This window comes from Euleptes europaea, chromosome 5 (genome assembly GCF_029931775.1).
Source record: "Euleptes europaea isolate rEulEur1 chromosome 5, rEulEur1.hap1, whole genome shotgun sequence".
NCBI classification, from domain to species: domain Eukaryota; kingdom Metazoa; phylum Chordata; class Lepidosauria; order Squamata; family Sphaerodactylidae; genus Euleptes; species Euleptes europaea.
The window spans coordinates 51,965,071-51,983,240 of NC_079316.1; the positions used below are offsets into that span (position 1 = coordinate 51,965,071).

Here is an 18,170-nt window from a genome sequence, read left to right on the forward strand (position 1 = left end):
AGGTTCAATCCCTGGCATCTCCACTCCAGTTACGAAAGGATCAGGTAAGACGATGGTGTGAAAGGCCTGAGACCCTGGAGAGCCACTGCGGACAATACTGTCCTTAATAGGCCAATGGTCTGGTTCTGTATAAGGGAGCCTCATTTGACTGTTCCTGTGGATTTGGGCATTTCTTTAATCATTTTTCCTGCTCTGGCATGAACAGTGCCAAATTAGTGGGGAAACTGGTTCCCATTATAAGCTCGGGGGGGTGGGGAGAGAGACAGGTTTTCTCAGCATGTGCATCCACCAGGCAGAATGGGCTGTTGATGAATGAACCACAAGAGCAGCTAGCTTGGCCTCTTGTGGAGAGAGTGGCAACGTCCTTATTCTTTTGCTATTCCTTTTGGCCTTTTTCTCAGACTAGCAGGCCTGCTACATTCACTGATTAAGCTTTACTGGGCTACCTTGTTTTCTTTCCGTATGTACCCTGATGTCAGCTCTGCATCTCTTCACACCTGCTGTTGTGGCAACCTGTCCCCCTGTAGAGATTTCATAATGTGTTAATCACCACCTATTGAACAACTGTGCTTTTTCTTCCACAGGTTGACTCATCTTTAAGTTTTTAGTCTGATTTGAATTACAACCGAAAAGTGTGTGTGAGAGCCACGCTGGTTCACGATATCATCAAACCCTCGATCTCAGCACATCTCTTTTTCATAAAAAATATCTTTCTCTTGACTTTAATGTGTACACCTGAATAAAAGTATTATGAATTTGAAGCTTGTATCTGGGCAACTGAGAAAAGCTATTTGCTTTCTGGTGGGAAAAAAAGAATGTAGTGCAAACATGCATTTGTAACTTACTTGTACCCAGGTATCAGCTTTGATTTTGGCATTTTCTGTCTCCAAAGTTAATTTGGTACATAGCTAATCTGGGATGTAGTTATGCTTTCTGTATTTTTATGTGCCTGAGTTTATGTTTTCATCGCTTGTTCCTGAATAACCCTTTTTATTTGTTTACCTGTTTTGCCAGGTTTATTTTTTAAAACCTCCAGCTTTCTCTACAAAGTTCTTAAACGAAGGAATGCAGAGAAAAAACGGAATGGAATTCCCATGCAGCCACAAAACTTATTGATTCCCTTGGGCCAGGCACTCTCTGTTAGCATAACTTACCTCAAGGGGTTGTTGTGACGATAAAGGAGACGACACCATGCCATGAACTCTTTAGAGGAAGGACAGGAAAAAACATGTAATATAATATCCATAAAAGTCTCAAGCTGCTTAATTCTGTGCTTCTTGAACAAAAGGATGGATGGATAATAAAATGACACTCCTGTGACTATTGGGACCAGATATCTTTGCCTAAACATGCGACGAAGTGGTAGCAGTTAGATTATTAGGGTTGCCAACCTCCAGGTACTAGCTGGAGATCTCCTGCTATTACAACTGATCTTCAGCCAATAGAGATCAGTTCACCTGGAGAAAATGGCCGCTTTGGCAATTGGACACTACGGCATTGAAGTCCCTCCCCAAACCCTGCCCTCCTCAGGCTCTGCCCCCAAAACCTCCCACCGGTGGTGAAGAGGTACCTGGCAACCCCATCGATTATGTGAGGCACTACTGTAGTGTTAGTTCACCCACTCCTGTTTTTCCATACTATAAATTAACCCAGAGAGGGGTCTGAGTTTGCGAAGTGAGTTGTCTCCCCTGGAACACCCTAGATCCATGATATTTACAGATCCCTATACACTGGTGTACTTTGGCCTGTCATACTGGTATGAGTGGCATGAAAATAAGTTGTCAGATGCCATGGAACAGGAGGAGTCTCTCTTTTCTCCCTGTGATGCATCGGAAAGACAGCCCCCTTCTCATGACTCACTCTACCCAGTCGTCCACAGTGCCCAGTTCTCCTCTTATTTTGCACAGAAAAGCTGCCTTGTTGCTGACAGTTCTGGGTCACAGACAGTGACTTTGGAGCGAACGGGTTCTTTGGCCATTGCTTGCACCCTGACATCATTTAACCAGGACACTCAAACAGTGTCAGCGCCATCAGCAGCTTCTTGGTAAATCAAGCTGGGCATCAGAAGGTATCCACAAGACTCGTCTGAATATCAAGAAGCAGGGCAGGATGCTCATGAAGCCCACCCTATAAGGAACAGAGGCAACAACCATTCCTTCAACAAACTCTGCCCTTCCCTATGGAGAGCGGAGAAGCACTGACTAGTGATGAGCTCAGGGGGTATTTGGGGTCATGTTTTTTCTGGCTCCTCTTGTCAGGGACCTGTTCCTTAAGCTCTAAACAAACAGCCTGTAGCCACTGGCACAGTCCTGCTGGGCTATGTCATGCACAACACCATTTCCTGTTTATCTCTGGCCTCACAATTGGGCTGGTGAGGGGCAGAGTTAGGCCACATCCCTCGACCAACAAGGCCAGAAGGAGTCTCAAGGGAACTATTGCATTTAGCTCAAGTTTACTGAGTAGGCTGCAGGGCTGCAGGTTCTTTGGAGAATTCTAAGGAGAGCAAAACTAACCACGCACACACCAGGTTAGATTTACAAATCAAACTAGTTTATTGAATAGCACACCACACTAGCAAATAATCAAGTGAAATAGGGTTGCTAACTCCAGTCTGGGAAATTCTGGGAGATCTGGGGGCAGTGCCTGTGGAGGGTGGAATTTAGGGAATTTGCCCTCTGGGGTTACCATTTTTTTTCCAGGGGAACTGATCTCTAGTTTGGAGATCAGTTGTAATTCTGAGATCTCCAGGTCCCAATTGGAGGTCAGCATCCCTAAAGCATAGGAAACACATCCCATTACCTCAGCCATGGAAATTAAGCATTCCAACTGAGGCTACAGGGTGACGAGCCATTCACTTCAGAGGTAGAGAGCCTGTTTTATCTTCTCAGAGATGGCTAGGAGGAAGGTTAGCACCAACAGGCATTCTTAGCTTTACTCCTGCTGGGGTTTGAGAGCACAGGAAACAAGCTTGGTTTCTTGGAAAGTGTCCTTCTCTCGGGTCTTCTCACTGCCTTGATTGCTCTGAGCTTCCTTGGGCTAGATGTATGTGTAAAGTGTTGTCAAGTCACATCTGACTTACGGCAACCCCATAGGGTTTTTAAAGCAAGAGACAAAGGTGGTTTGCCACTGCCTTCCTCTGCGTAGCAACACTGGACTCCCATCTAAGTACTAACCAGGGTTGACCCTGCTTAGTTTCCATGATCTGATGAGAATGGGCTAGCCTGGGCCATCCATGGGTTAGATCATGGTCCACATTTAAAGAAAGAAATTCTATTGCTTTCAATGGAGAAGTCACAATTTGAGTTTTACCTTCCTTCAGATTATTCTTGCAGATTGCATCAGGCAGCAATTTCTGTTCTAAAATTAATTTGCATAAACTATCCCCCCATTTTCCAGACATTCAAGCAAGAGACCCTCCTAGACACCTTGGCTAAACACATTTCTTAACTTATCTTTCTCTTGCTTCCAGATACTTACCAGCAATACCAGCAGTAGAACAGCAGTTGGCTGTGTTCAATAATTGACCATATCTTAGAAAATTACCTTTTAAACATACAAGTTGGAGACTGCAAGGACCTGTGGAGGGGGCATCTAATTTTTCTCTCCCCATTAGTGCCTCTGTTTCTTCCTTGACAGTCCCCATAGCCTCTCCCCTTTTCCTGCTTCCTTCTCTCCCCCCTACCTACCAACCAGCCTACTTTTATCTGCTTCTGTGTCTTCAGCTTTCCCTTCTCCTGGCAGCCTTTAGCCAGGAAAACTATGGCAAAGTTGCATAGTACCAACCACTGCAGGGTTGACTTGCAGGGGCACCTCATTTTCCCCTGCAACCCCTCCCATTATTTCCTCCTGGCAGCCCCCATACCCTCAACTTTCCCTGCTTCCATCTCTCCTTCCCACCCAATAGCCAGCCTACCTTTGATTTGCCCATCTTCAGCTATATTATTTATTTATTTACTTAATGTCTACCCCCACCTTTCTCCACAATGGGTACCCAAAGCAGCTGACATCATTCTCATTTCCTCCATTTGATACTCACAACAACCATGTGATGTAGGTTAGAAAGAGAATGTTTGACTGGCCCAAGATCACCCACTGAGGATTGGTACCTGGGTCTCCAGGGCAAAATGGGGACTGGAACCTGTCTGAAACTCTAACCACTATACTTCACTGGCTTTCATGAGGTGAGTGCTCTTCAACAGTATCAAGCAGCCAGTCCAGAGCGAGCCATGCAAATTAAAGGGTATCAAGTTGCACTTTGGCTGGTGCCATGCCTGGCCCCTATGAGTCCTCCCTCAAAGGCCAAAACAGCCCTAGAAATAGCCCTGCCCGCTCCCCTGCCCCCCCTTTTTTATAGAAACCAAGGCTTGAAGGTTAGCGATGCTGTCAGGATTGCCTAGCAACCCCCACAACTACTACTGAGAGGACACTCATTTTTTAAAGCCATAGGCACTGCTTCTGTTATTTGGGTGGCGGTTAAACCACCATTGAGCTTTTTAGATTTCAGATTTTTCTATAAGCCTGGTCCTTTTTTCAGGTTTGTAGAAAGTCCTGTCTTGTCTGTTCATGGCTCCAGTCTCTGGATTTAAGTATTCTCAGATTTGGCCCTGTTGAGCATTAGATATATTGATGGGCCTCTTTAAAAATTCCTAAACCGCTAAAGCTTCATGTGCCCCATTACAGAATGTTGCTTGGGAAAAGCGGCAGCTTAAGGGCTAACACAGCCAGAGTGGAACTAAGGAGCATAATTAAAGGGCTGTGACAAACCTTTAGGAGGAACCTCAGGACTGGAAAGAGTAGAACAAAATTACGGCATCAGCAAGTTGGAAATCATTGGGTAGTACACCTGTGGCTACAGTTAGTTTAGGGATCATGAATCTGGCAGAAGTGTTTTCCGCCTCCCTTTTTTGGTTTGGAGCACAGGGAGTGGTTAATGTAGCTTCATTATCAGACATGAATTCATGCGCACAATCATAAATCCACACTCATGATCTCATACAAATAACCTTACATTGTATCAGTGCTCATATGCTCATAGACCTTTTCACACAGTGCAATATTATTCTTTACAACTTGCAATTAGAGGATGTGGCCATGACCAGTGTTACTAAACAGAGCTAAAAGAAAGACTAGGGCAAATGATGGAAGACAGGGATATTGGTGGCTTTTAACTGACAGACAGGAGATTGTGCAGGCCATTCTGAAAATCAACGGCTAGAAGATGGGAATGATTGACAAGAAGTGGAGTTCTCTGGTAGTGTCCTGAGTAGTCATACATATCCCCTAAAGCTATTGCAAGAAAGTAATGAATATGGGCAAACTGTCTGACCCAGTGAAAGTTGTACTTATGTTTTTAAGCAAAAAGTCAATAATACAGATTTGGACACTTTTTAATTATAAAGTGCCTTTAAGGAGGTATAGTCTCATATTTATATTTATTTATACATGAATATATGGAGCTACCTTATACTGAATCAGACCCTTGGTCCATCAAGTATTGTCTACTTTGACTGGCAGCAGCTCTCCAGGGTCTCAGGTAGAGGTCTTTCACATCACCTCCTACCTGATCCTTTTAACTGGAGATACTGGGGTTTGAACCTGGGACCTTCTGTGTGCATGCCACTAAGCCACATCCCCTCTGTGGGGACCTCAGTGGAAAGTCAAAGCAGCTTAGAACAGTGTTGGCCCCTTCTCCCCTTTGTCAGCAGTGGTGAAAAAGGCAAACCGCATGCTAGGAATTATTAAGAAAGGGGTCGGGAAAAAATGGCCAATTCGGCCATGCCTTTGTATATAGCTGGGGTGCAGCCTGATTTGGAATACTGCATGCAATTCTGGTTGCCGTATCTCAAGAATGACATCACAGAGCTGGAAAAAGTACAAAAGAGGGCCTGAGGCCATGAGAGAATTATCCTCTAGTGGGAAGGACTGTGGCTCAATTGATGCATGCCATGTGAGGTTTCCATTGCTGGCTATTTATTGTATGGCAGGTTTGTTTAAAGTGACTTCTTAATTGTAAACTGCCTTGGCTCCTTGCTTGCAGGAGAAAAGTGAGGTAATAGCATTTAAAATAAATAAATACTCTTGGCATTCACTATTTTCTACTTTATCATATTTTTTACTTCACCCTTCCTCCAGGAGGCTCAGGGTATACATTGTTCTCTCCACTTCTCCATTTTGTGCTCACAACAACCAAATGAGATGGGTTAGGCTGGAGAAGGTGCGACTGGCCCACCCCCCTGAGCATCATGAACATGAGGACTTGAACTCAGGTTTCCCTCAGCACTAGTCTGACACTCTAACCATCACACCACACTGGCTATAGTGATTAACCAAAAGGAATTGACCATTGTCCATATTTGTGATCAATAACCAAATACAAAGATAATCTATGGGCCAGCCTACACATCATGAGGAAAACAAGGTGGGAATGGGAGCTTAATCCTTCTCCTGCCCAGTGATACTTTCCTGTTTGCCTTTCCCCTGGGATAATTTTCTTCCATTCTCCTCCCACCCTGGCTCAAAGACCCTGGGATAATTTTCTTCCATTCTCCTCCCACCCTGGCTCAAAGACCCTGGGATAATTTTCTTCCATTCTCCTCCCACCCTGGCTCAAAGACCAGAAATAAGTACAACTGTTTAGGCCTCAGTCAACACAGGAATAATCAGCAGTCAGGGAAAGGGTTAAATGCCCCTCTCATCCATTGATTCTCCCCATTTCCACATTACTTTTAACCAGCAAGCACATATTTACCAGGCAATGTATAGTTCTACCCCCTGCTAGATAATGGCACAAACTAAGCCTGCTTCTCCAGCAGTGGAAGAACCCGTTCAATGAATATCACTCAGATTTCTTCAAGGTTTGCAAACCCATATGGGACTCAGCCGCCTTCCCTTTTTCTCCATGATAAATGAGCAGAAATAGAAACCTTGTCCTTGTAGCTGGACCAGCTCTGTAGGTCTTGTAAACACATCTGCAATATTCTTGCATATCCTTAAAGGCAATGTGACCATTCCTGGGGGAATCAGAGTCATGGTTCTGCGATGTTTTAAAGATGATAGCTGTGAATAACCAGCAAATGCTTTTGTTGGGGGGGGGGGGGCTTCATTCTCTGCTTTGAGAGCTCAGCAGCTTTGCTGACTGGCTGTAGGTTTCAACCCCAGTTACAAGGACCACATGGAGACTGACAAAGGCTAATGTTGGCTGATGGACTTCAAGCTGACCTCGGCCCCCAAGGCTTGGGAAGAACCCTGGCTTTCATTCTTTTCACAACCATCCATCTCTGCTGGGCAACTAAAGAGAGTTTCCCAACTGAACTCGAGAATAGGGAGGCAGATCTGCTTCCCCTGTTGGAATGGGTGGGGGTGGGTGGGAGCTCCGTGTGTAACTCAGAGATCCTGCATCAGTACAATATTGCTGCATCAGGGTGAGTATAATGTTTGAAGCAAAAGCCTCTCATTAACATCTTTAAAACAAAAACAACAAAAAGCAAGGTTTTCCTTGGTATTTAAGAAAAGATTTCAGAACTTGGATCCATTCTGAAATGGCACAGCCAAACTTCTGCTTCTCGAGGAAGATTGTGAAACTCACCCAAGCCCGCCCAGGCAGGCAGTGGCAGAGGTGAAAATAGCCTCCATCCGGAGAGTGTGGTAGGGAGGGGTGTGGAGTGTGAGTACAGAGGTGGGGTAACGAGGTTTATTTCGGGTTCTAATTTGAATTGAGACAACCCTCCAAGGGCAACAAAGGCAGTCCCCAGCAGCTGACCACATTTCCCACACACACCCTTGGAAAACTGACCACTGACCCAACAACCACCCCTTCCCAGATATCCTTATTCTATTCAGGGCCTTCCCAGTTCAGAGGTGTGCTGAGAGTCCCGCATGCATAGATCCCAGTGCACATCCAAATAGGTACCTCAGGACCCCTAAGGCAGGGGTGTCAAACTCAATTGTTACGGGGGTGGGATATGACATAAATGTCACTTGGCTGGGCCAGCCATGCCTTGCCAGCCCAGATTGAGAGGTGGGGGTGGCTACCTCAGCTGGCCCAGGGGCCAAATAAGAGCTGTCAAGGGGCCGGATCTGGCCCCCCTGCCTTTTGTTTGAAACTCCTACCCTAAGGTGTAGCTAGGGTTGCCAGCTTTGGGTTGGGAAATACCTGGAGGTTTTTGGGGTGGAGCCTGAGGAGGGCGGGGTTTGGGGAATGGGGGGACTTCAATGCCATAGAGTCCAATTGCCAAAGCGATCATTTTCTCCAGGTGAACTGATCTCTATCCGCTGGTGCCTGGAGGTTGGCAACCATAGGTGTAGCCCAGACAGAGAAATCACCCAGCCCTGGGCGGGCGGCAGGGTCTTCTCTGATTCTCTCTTGCCTCCATCAGGGTCCTCATCTCTGGCCTGATCGACAGGTAGAAACCCACCCCGGGGACCTTTCCCCACGATGTTGAGCTGCAGCAGCGATGCCTGTTTGGGCTGTTTGAATTCCCAGAAACTTTGGAGGGCCCGGGAAGCCTGCCAGGAAAGAAGCGGCCTCCTTATTCCTGGGCCTTTGGGGGAAGCAACCTCCCCCCACCCCGCGCCCAGCTCCGAAGCGGCGGGGGCAGCCCCCGCCTGCCCTCCCCGCCCCGGGGTTTGTCCTGCGGCCAGGGGCGGCTGCTTGGATTAAAAGGCTGGGACGAGCCGGCTTGCAGGCAGAGGAGAGGACCGGAGGCGCCGGTGCAGGGCTGGCTCATCCTCGCTCGCGCCGCTGCACAGCCCGGCCCGGGGTCTCTCCGCTTTGCCCCACCCACGGTCCGGACCCCGCAACGGGCAGCCTGCCCTTCCAGATTCGCCGCTCTGCCGCCCGCATCCCTTTCGCTCGCCCTGTTGCAGTTGCAGGCGCCCCCCTCCCCAAGCCTCCAGCCTCTGCTACCGGGCGACTCCCCACCTGCCCCCCCCCCCGAAGCTTGCAGGTGAGTAAGGAAGGCTAGCTGGCTCCAAGCTTTCCGGGGGGACTGGGAGGGGAGCGGGCGGAAAGCGGGAGGGCAGCTGTGGGACTATCCTCCGCGATCCCCCAGCGATGGAAATGGGGTGGGTCCCATCTGCGGGTGATGTTGGTTCCGCTGCAGAGGGGGGCGTTGAGGAGCAGAGGTAAGGAAAGGCTTGAGAAGATCCCCGTAGGGCAAGACGGCCTCTCCACTTCCAAGGCAGCCCATCAATACAGAAAAGCAAAGAGGGGCCAACGTCTCATTTCATCCGCTTGGTAGCAAAGATTACAAGGGACCATCCTGCGCGCGAGGGGGTGGGGGGTGGGGGTTGTCTGTCAATCCTTCCTTCCCTCCATCTGCTCCCAGTGCAGATAAGGCCCATTCAAGTCCGGGTGTCAGAATGTGTGTCCCTGGGGCTGTCAGAAGGGATTTGGAGACAGACGGAGCTTGACAGACAGCAGGGTGTAGTGTTTAAAGTGTAGGACCAATTTATTTATTCACACATTTGTACTGCACTCCTCTTCTCAAACAGGGCTTAGGACATCAATCTTCCCTCCAGTTTAACGTCACAACAATAATCCTGTACCTTAGTTTAGGCTGCAAGAGAATGATTGGACCAAGGTCACCAAGTGAGCTTCCATAGCAGAGTTGGAATTCGAACCTGGATCTCCCAGATCCTGATCTGCCACTTTGACCGCTACCCCATGGGAGTCCCAGGCTTGAATCCCCACTCTGCCATGAAAGCTTGCTGGGTCACCTTGGGCCAATCACACTCTCTCAGCCTCATAGGGTTGTTGCCAGGAGGATAAACTTGAACAGGGGAGAATGATGTTGTAAGGGGAGGGGCCGTGGCTCAGTGGCAGAGCATCTGCTTGTCATGCAGAAGATCCCAGGTTCAATCCCTGGCATCTCCAGTAAGGATCAGGTGTAGGTGATGTGAAAGACCATTGGCTGAGACCCTGGAGAGCCACTGCCAGTCTGAGTAGACAGCACTGACCTTAAGAACATAAGAAAAGCCCTGCTGGATCAGACCAAGGCCCATCAAGTCCAGCAGTCTGTTCATACAGTGGCCAACCAGGTGCCTCTAGGAAGCCCACAAACAAGATGACCTTGATGGGAACAAGGGTCTGATTCAGGATTAATGTATTCATTGGGGGCAAAAGTGGGGTATAAATAAATTCAACAATAGATATTTAATTATTACTACTATTTGCTCTAACACCTATAAACACTCCCCCCTGACATGTTCGGGAGGTAGGGAGGCCAGTTTGTCAGGATTTAGAACTGAAGCCCTCCAGTTCTCCCCCCTGTCTGCAGTTTTCATCCCTGCTCTGTAACTTTTGGGGGTACAGGACTCCGAGAGAGATTACCCCGTTTTTCATCTCAAGACTGGGTTCTTGGTTTCCGACCTTATAGTGGGGAGTTCTATTGAGCCTTTCCTTCCTCCAGAAAAGGTCTATTGCTTTTAACGGGATTCCTTCTGCTTCTCAGGTGCAGCTATCAGCACTGGATCAGTGATGCTCCCTGTGGCAGGGTATCCTCTTTTCTTCTTCCTCCTCCTGGTATGTCAGGCTGTACCCGGTGGGACACAACGTCCACGCATTGAGCTGCGGCTGGTGGGGCCCCGGAGCCAAGAGGGTGCAGGCCGGCTGGAAGTGTTGTACAATGGACAATGGGGCACCGTGTGCGACGATGACTTCAACATTATCACTGCAGGTGTGGCATGCCGGGAGCTGGGCTATGAGGCGGCTGTGAACTGGGCCCACAGTGCCAAGTACGGTCCAGGAGCAGGTAAGAAAGGGCTGCAGTGGAACATCACGGGAAAGATTGATGCTAGTCTCCCTTTAAGGCTGGGCTTACCCAATCTGATCCTCAGGGCCTGTTTTTAAATAAAAACACTCCGTGTGGGAACTTGCAGTACTAACAAAACGGGCTTCTATGCACATGTACAGTGTATTTTCCCTCACCACCAAGTAAACCTCATGCTTTTAGAATATGGGCCAGGGCTTTGGAAATCAGAGGTTGAGGCTCCACTCAGTACATCTCTTCTTTATAAACTGACCACTGGGATGATGGCTGCAATGCTAAGTGGGCAGTCAATAAACTTCTTTATACAGGGCTGCTAAGAGTCTTTCCAGGTCCCCAGACAAAGCTTCCCCCTGGACCATCTACACAGGTCCCAGCTGCAGCTGTGAATCACAGGACTTGCTTGTCTTCCTGGAGACCTAGACAAGATGTTGTCTCCCTTGTCCCTTCCTGTTGGCTGCCTTGCCTTTATATCAGCATAGATGTCCCCAAAGGTGGTGGTGGTGGGAAGGGTTATGTTTTGCATACCTTGGCATAATCTCCCATGGCAAGGGATGCCTTAAGGGTAAGTCAAACAGGCTGCCCTCAGTCTATTAGTGGGAATTCCCTCCTTAAGGATATTCATTAACTTTGTTTAGAGCCAGATGCCAAGAATAGAAAACTGCCAACCTGGTATTGCACTAAAGGCATAGAATTTAGCTATACAAATGTGCTTGTATCCAGGTCAAAGGACTGTGAAATGATAGACCCAGCCGCTTTGCAAGCATATTCAGGCCACTTTATCTCCATTGTGCCTTTTCCCTTTGATCAAATCGTTCTACCAGGTCACCAAATATCTCATGGAGGCTCAACATAGTAGCCCAAAAAAGATCCCCCATCGATTTCCCTAATGATGCCCTGTCACATTTGATTCTATTAACAGGGCAGATGCTTTGGTTGGTTTTTCAAAATGCCCTGGTCCTATGATTAGTAATCTGTGAAAGGAAAGAGTTTACAAATTTTACTTATTATTTACGCATGTTATTTATAGTCTGTCTTTTTCACTAAGTCCCAAGGTGGATTGCACAATGTGAATCAATGCAATAAATTGGCTTAGACATCTAACAAGCAATGTAATAGGACTGGCACTGTAGAAATCTGACCAAAGCATAAGTATTAAATATGACACGTTAATGGTATTCGATAAGTAGAAATATAATGCACTTAGAATAATGTGACTGAAGAATAGATGTAATATACAGGCTCCAACTATCTCCTGAAAAGAACTGAGTTGTGGCATTCTGCATCAAGTGGATTCTGAGAGTTGACTTTGAGGAGAGACCTGTGTAGAGTGCTTTGCTTTCCCTAAGCAAATAGAATAATAGGCAAATACTGGGGGATTGGGTGGGACAACAACCAGTAAAGAGGTCTTGTGAGCTCTACTAATTCTGACTCCATGTATCCTCAGGCCCCATTTGGCTGGACAACATGCGCTGCTCTGGCACTGAAAGCTCCCTGGCTGAATGTGAATCCAATGGCTGGGGTGTGAGTGACTGCAACCACAATGAGGACAGTGGTGTGGTGTGCACAGGTCTACATCGACGCCGACACAACCCTGCAGTCCTTGTTCCACGCATCCACAACCAGGTGAGAGCCCATCATGGGGCAGTGATGCAGCCCTTATCCTCATAATTAGAGATTAATTTGAAATGGGACTTACTATGCCTTAGTCAAGGAACCATAGAGGTGAAAAAGGCAGTCCTTATTAGCACTTCTGGTCTAAAACGGAACTGGTTTTCATTCCATAAGAACATAAGGCCCTGCTGGATCAGACCAAGGCCCATCAAGTCCAGCAGTCTGTTCACACAGTGGCCAACCAGGTGCCTTTAGGAAGCCCACAAACAAGACGACTGCAGTAGCACCATCCTGCCTGTGTTCCACCGCACCCAAAATAATAGGCATGTTCCTCTGATACTAGAGAGAATAGGTATGCAGCATGACTACTAGTATCCATTCTAACTAACAGCCATTCCAACTTCCAATGAAAGTACATAGGGTTATCATCATATAAATGCCGACCAAAGAACTATGTAAGGGTATTACAATGTTGATTATTTTATTCTCAATCCCTTTCCTATTAATTCCGAGCATGGAGTTGGCCTTTTTTCACCACTGCTGCACATTGAGTCAACATTTTACTCAAGCTTTCCACTACAACCCCAAGATCTCTTTGAATCTCAGCCTCGGTGAATTCAGACCCCATCAGCATATATTTAAATTTTGGACTTTTTGTTCCAATTTGCATCACACTTACCAATTCTGAAGATCGTTTGCTGTATTGTTGCCCACTCACCCACTCTAGAGAAACCTTCCTGTAACTCTTCATAATGTGCCTTGATTTGTACAATTATGAATAACTTGGTATCATCTGCAAATTTGGCTGTTACACAGCTCATCATTTATGAACAAATTTAATAGAACTGGTACCAGTACTGATCCTTATAAGACTCCACTGCCCACTTCCCGCCATTGCAAGAACTGCCCGTTTATTCCTACTCTCTGCTTCCTGTTGTTCAACCAGTTTTTAATCCAGAAGGGGGTCCATCGTCTTATCCCGTGATTGCTAAGCTTACTCAGGAGTCTTTGGTCAGATACCTTGTCAAAAACCTTTTGGAAGTCCGTATAAAGTCTACTGGATCTCCCTTTTCTGTACACGTTAACCTGCTCAAAGAGCTTTGAAAGTTGATGAGGCAGGACTTAGCAGAAGCCACGCTGATTTTCCCTCAGCAGGCTTTGTTCCTCAATGTGCTGAACAATTCTCTTTTAAATAATAGTTGCGACTGGTTTACCTGGAACAGATGTTAGGAAAACTGGGGTGTAATTCAATGGATCCCCTCTGGGCCCCTTTTTAAAAACTGGAGTGACATTTGCTACTTCCAGTCATCCAGCACGAAGGTCAACTCTATGGAGTCCATTTCTGGAGGGTTTTTTCCCCTTTCTCTGTAATCTTCTCATTCTCTTTCTGTGGATTGTTTTTGCTTGTAAGGCTTTTCCTTTTCAAAGGCCAAGGAACTCCAAGTTCTGGAAAGGCCTACTCTGGAGTTCCAGGTTGTGCCTTGCTCTCTCAGGCTTGATAGGCCCACGAGCCTGTGAGACTCCAGTCTCCCCAACTTTCCTGGATCCTTGAATAGGTAGCTATGCAACTGCTTCTGTTTGCTAGGTAACTGAACTGTAACTAGAAGGGCAGGAGGGTGGTAAGGTGGCAATTATCATTCGAATATCCAGAACAGTTATCATGCTTCAAGCTTGCTCTCCTGATTGCAACCTTGTTTCCTTCAAGTGCATTTGCAATGCATAGTGGTTCATGCTTTCTCTCTCCAGCATGGTGTAGTGGTTAAGAGCAGCGGGCTCTAATCTGGAGAACCGGGTTTGATTCCCCACTCCTCTACATAAATCCTTCTGGGTGACCTTGGGCTAGTCACACCTCTCCAAACTCTCAGTCCCACCTACCTCACAAGGAGTCTGTTATGGGGAGAGGAAGGGAAGGCAATTGTATGCCAGTTTGAGACTCCTTAAAGGTAGAGAAAATTGGGGTATAAAAACGAACTCTTCTTCTTCGTTGTCTTCTTCTCCACTTTCTAGTGTGGCCTCTATTGAGGACTGGTTTAGAATTGTACTATAGATCCATGAGTTTTTTTTGCTTACGCACTGCCTGTTTATGTATCCTATATTATTTGCTGTAGGTGTGTATACATTGTGTTTCTATATCCATGCCTTTTACCATTCATTCATCTATCACATGCAGTATTGCTCTTGCATCATATTGTGTGCCCATAGCAGAGGAGACCTCCTGTGAAAAGTGGTCTGCTTAACATACAGTTGGGTGTTTAAAGTGACACAAAGCTTCTTGTTGTTTTTGAGTGCAATAGAAAAATACAACTGCCTTCTGGCATAAGAGGACATGAGACACATAGTGGTTCAAGCTATCTTGACTTTGCACTGTCATGCCCATACCCCATCCCAGGCACACCCAAGGTTTCTCTCCATGCTGAGGCTGTCACTTTAGCTTTGTTTCATGATCTTCTATCACCTGTGGATGGGTGTATTAACACATATACCTTCGTATTCTTGGGCAGGGCTGGAAAGTGGAAGAAGTACGGATCAAGCCAATATCGGCCCGAGCCAAGCTCAGTTCTCCCATCACAGAAGGTGCTGTGGAGGTAAAACTCCATGGGCGCTGGCGCCAAGTCTGTGATGCTGGCTGGACTCGCAACAACACTCGGGTGATCTGTGGAATGTTGGGCTTCCCCCGTGAAGGGCGAGTTGCCACAGGATTCTACAGGTAAGAGCTGTATTTGCAGAAAGGCATATTGCCATGGCAATGCACAGTGGTTTCTGTGCGATGGAGCAAGAGATTTATACATGCTGAGTAATCAAAAGAATGGTGGCATGAGCGTGCACTTGAATGTAAATTGTAAGAGAGCATTGGGTGTGTGTATAGTATGTGCTTTGCACCTGATGAGTGTAATGCAATGTATTTACATCCTAAGGATCACTGTCAAAGGATGGATTCTAGTGGCCCGGTGCACCATGGGCCAAACCTAGGGTTGCCAGGTCCCTCTTTGCCATGGGTGGGAGGTTTTAGGGGTGGAGCCTGAGGAGGGCTGGGTTTTCAGGAGGGGAGGGACTTCAATGCCATAGAGTCCAATTGCCAAAGCGGCCATTTTCTCCAGGGGAATTGATCTTTATCGGCTGGAGGTCAACTAGTACCTGGAGGTTGGCAACCCTGGCCAACCCTCATGTGACGTCTGAGAAATCTGCTAACTGATTCCTATTGTGAATTTTCACTGCATAAAGGAGGAGTGGAAGAGGGGCCATGGATTCAGGGCCCCGCACTGGGGAATGAGAGATTTCCTCTCTCCCCGCTGCATTGTTTCTCTGACCAGAAAACCACCTTACCCTCCACCCCTGCAACTGCTTTAAGTCCCAGCAGGGGGGGACACAGTCACAATATGGGCATCTACCTTCTTTTTCTTTATTGTCCTAACACAGGTGGGAGGGGCATTTTCAGTTGATCAAATGGCACGATGGAGAAGAATTAATCTACCTTTCCACAGCGCTGTGGTACAATCCACATTCTTGCCCTGCCCCACCTCATCCCATGTCTACTTTGTGCTCTAAAATACACGTCTGAGGATCTGATCACAGAGCCGTCCTGTCACATGACCTTTGGCCCCATGTCTGGTCTTGCCGCCAGACTCCTGATTGTTTCTCATGAGAGGCCCATCCACTCCATGCAGCTCTTGTGTGAGCTCCTGCCCACTCCTGTTCTGGCAGCCCCACAAGCCCGTTTGCTCCTGTCCCTCTTCTCCACCCCACCCACCAGTCTCTCGCTAAATACAGTTCTGCAATGAGCAGGTGTGGGAGCCAGGGCCATCTCCCCATGGGAACCAGCCAAACCGCAGTGGGGTAATTACAGAGAAGACTCAGTGGCTGGCCTAGGCAGTGTCCCAGGGAGAAGCAGAACCTGCTGTTTCTGGCTCTGGGCCTCAGCCCTGTGGGATCTGCACTCAATAAGGTTGCCAGCTCCTGGTAGGGAAATACCTGGAGATTTTGGAGGAGGAGCCTGAGGAAGGCGGGGTTTGGAGATGGGAGGGACTTCAATGCCATAGAGTTCAATTGCCAAAGCGGCCAGTTTCTCCAGGTGAACTGATCTCTATCAGCTGGAGATCAGTTGCAATAGCAGATCTCCAGCTACTACCTGGAGGTTGGCAACCCTACCCCCTCCCCAAACTCCACTTTCCCCAGGGACCACACTTGCTGGGCAATTCAAACAGCTTCTCCAAAAATTTTCACAGCTGTAGGATTTGCTTGTGGACACATCAGTCCAGGTTCTGAAGAGTACACGGAGTGCTTTGAAACAGTATCTTGGGGCACTTGCTGTGAGCATTGTTATCATGTCTCCCAGAAGGGAAAAAGTGGGCACAGAGGAGTACTATTGCACCACTGTATATGTTAACCTATTAAAATAAGTGTTCCAAATTTAGTATGACCTTTTAAAGTGTCTGAATCAAAATGCTCCCTTAGGCCTGTACAAAACCAGCTCAGTGGTTGCCAGCTCCGGGTTGGAAAATACCTGGAGATTTTGGGGTGAAGCCTGAGGAGAGCAGGGTTTGGGGAGGGGATGGACTTCAGTGAGGTATAATTAGGGTTGCCAAGTGCCCGGTGGTGGCAGGTAAAATCCCGCCAATCCACTGGGCTGCCAGCCAACCAGCTGAGGGCCAGCAGGCAACACGTGCACTCGCACCCACGTCACTTCAGGGTTTACCCAGAAGCGACATGGACGCTCTAGCAACTGCCACAGGGCAGAGATCGATAGAGCTTCAGCATTGCTTCCAAGTAAACCTGGAAGTGATGTAGGCGTGTCGCGCGGGACGCACACATCACACCAGGCACACAGGAGTGCCTCACGCTGCAGAAAAACTCCCGCCAATGGAGCTACAGGACCTGGTAAGCCTAGGTATGATACCATAGAGTTCCCTCTCCCAAGTGGGCATTTTCTCCAGGGTAACTGATTTCTGTCACCTGGAGATCAGTTGTAATCCCAAGAGCTCTCCAGCCACCACCTGGAGGATGGCAACCCTAGTCAGACACCACAAGGCACTCTCAGCCCCACCGCCCCTTTGCACTGACGTTTGACCTTCTCACTTCCATTCTTTTTGGCTTCCCACCCTTTCAGGAAACTCTGGAACCAGAAGCTGAAGGATCCAAGATCCAGGTAAGGAGCTGGCTGACCTCGTACTTCTGCTTTGCAACATTCAGAAGCTGATTGGGCATCCTCCCTGCAGGGATCCAGACCAGAAACTCTACAACTAGGCTGGGGGAGGGTCCTTTGACAAGTATCTAGAACTGCATACAGAAGGTTAAGAGGGGAAGGATCTAATCTAGGGTTGTCCACTCTGGGATGTGAAATACCTGGAGATTTTGGGGGTGGAGCCTGGGGAGGGCAGGGTTTGGGGAGGAACCTCAACAAGGTATAAACAAGCAACCAATTTTTCTAGGAGGACTGATCTCTGTAGTCTGGAGATCAGTTGTAATTCCAGGAGAACTCCAGGCCCACCTGCAAGTTGGCAAGCCTAGTCTGATGTAAAGCAGAGCCAAAAGCAAGGTGTGAGCAATGGAGATGCATTCATTGACCCCATTCAGTTGGCCAATGTCATGGTTGCTTCCTCAGCAATAAATTCTCCAAACTCCAGAGCAGAATGCCACTTTCCTCCTAACCCATGATGAGCTCCACTCCTTGTTTTGCAGCTTAAGGAGTCTGATCTCGAAGAACACATTCTGGATCCATCGGATCAACTGCCAAGGCACGGAATCCCATCTGGGTAATTGCAAGCTGCATGTGGGCCCGAAGGTTCGACACCA

The 18,170-nt window shown here is 47.7% G+C and overlaps 1 non-coding gene across 1 annotated transcript; it reads left to right on the forward strand.

Moving 5' to 3' along the window:
- Positions 1–9,805: 9,805 nt before the first annotated feature.
- On the forward strand, positions 9,806–9,874 carry TRNAD-GUC (transfer RNA aspartic acid (anticodon GUC)). Its single transcript has one exon. It is a non-coding gene; the product is annotated as a tRNA-Asp (tRNA).
- The last annotated feature ends 8,296 nt before the right edge of the window (positions 9,875–18,170 follow it).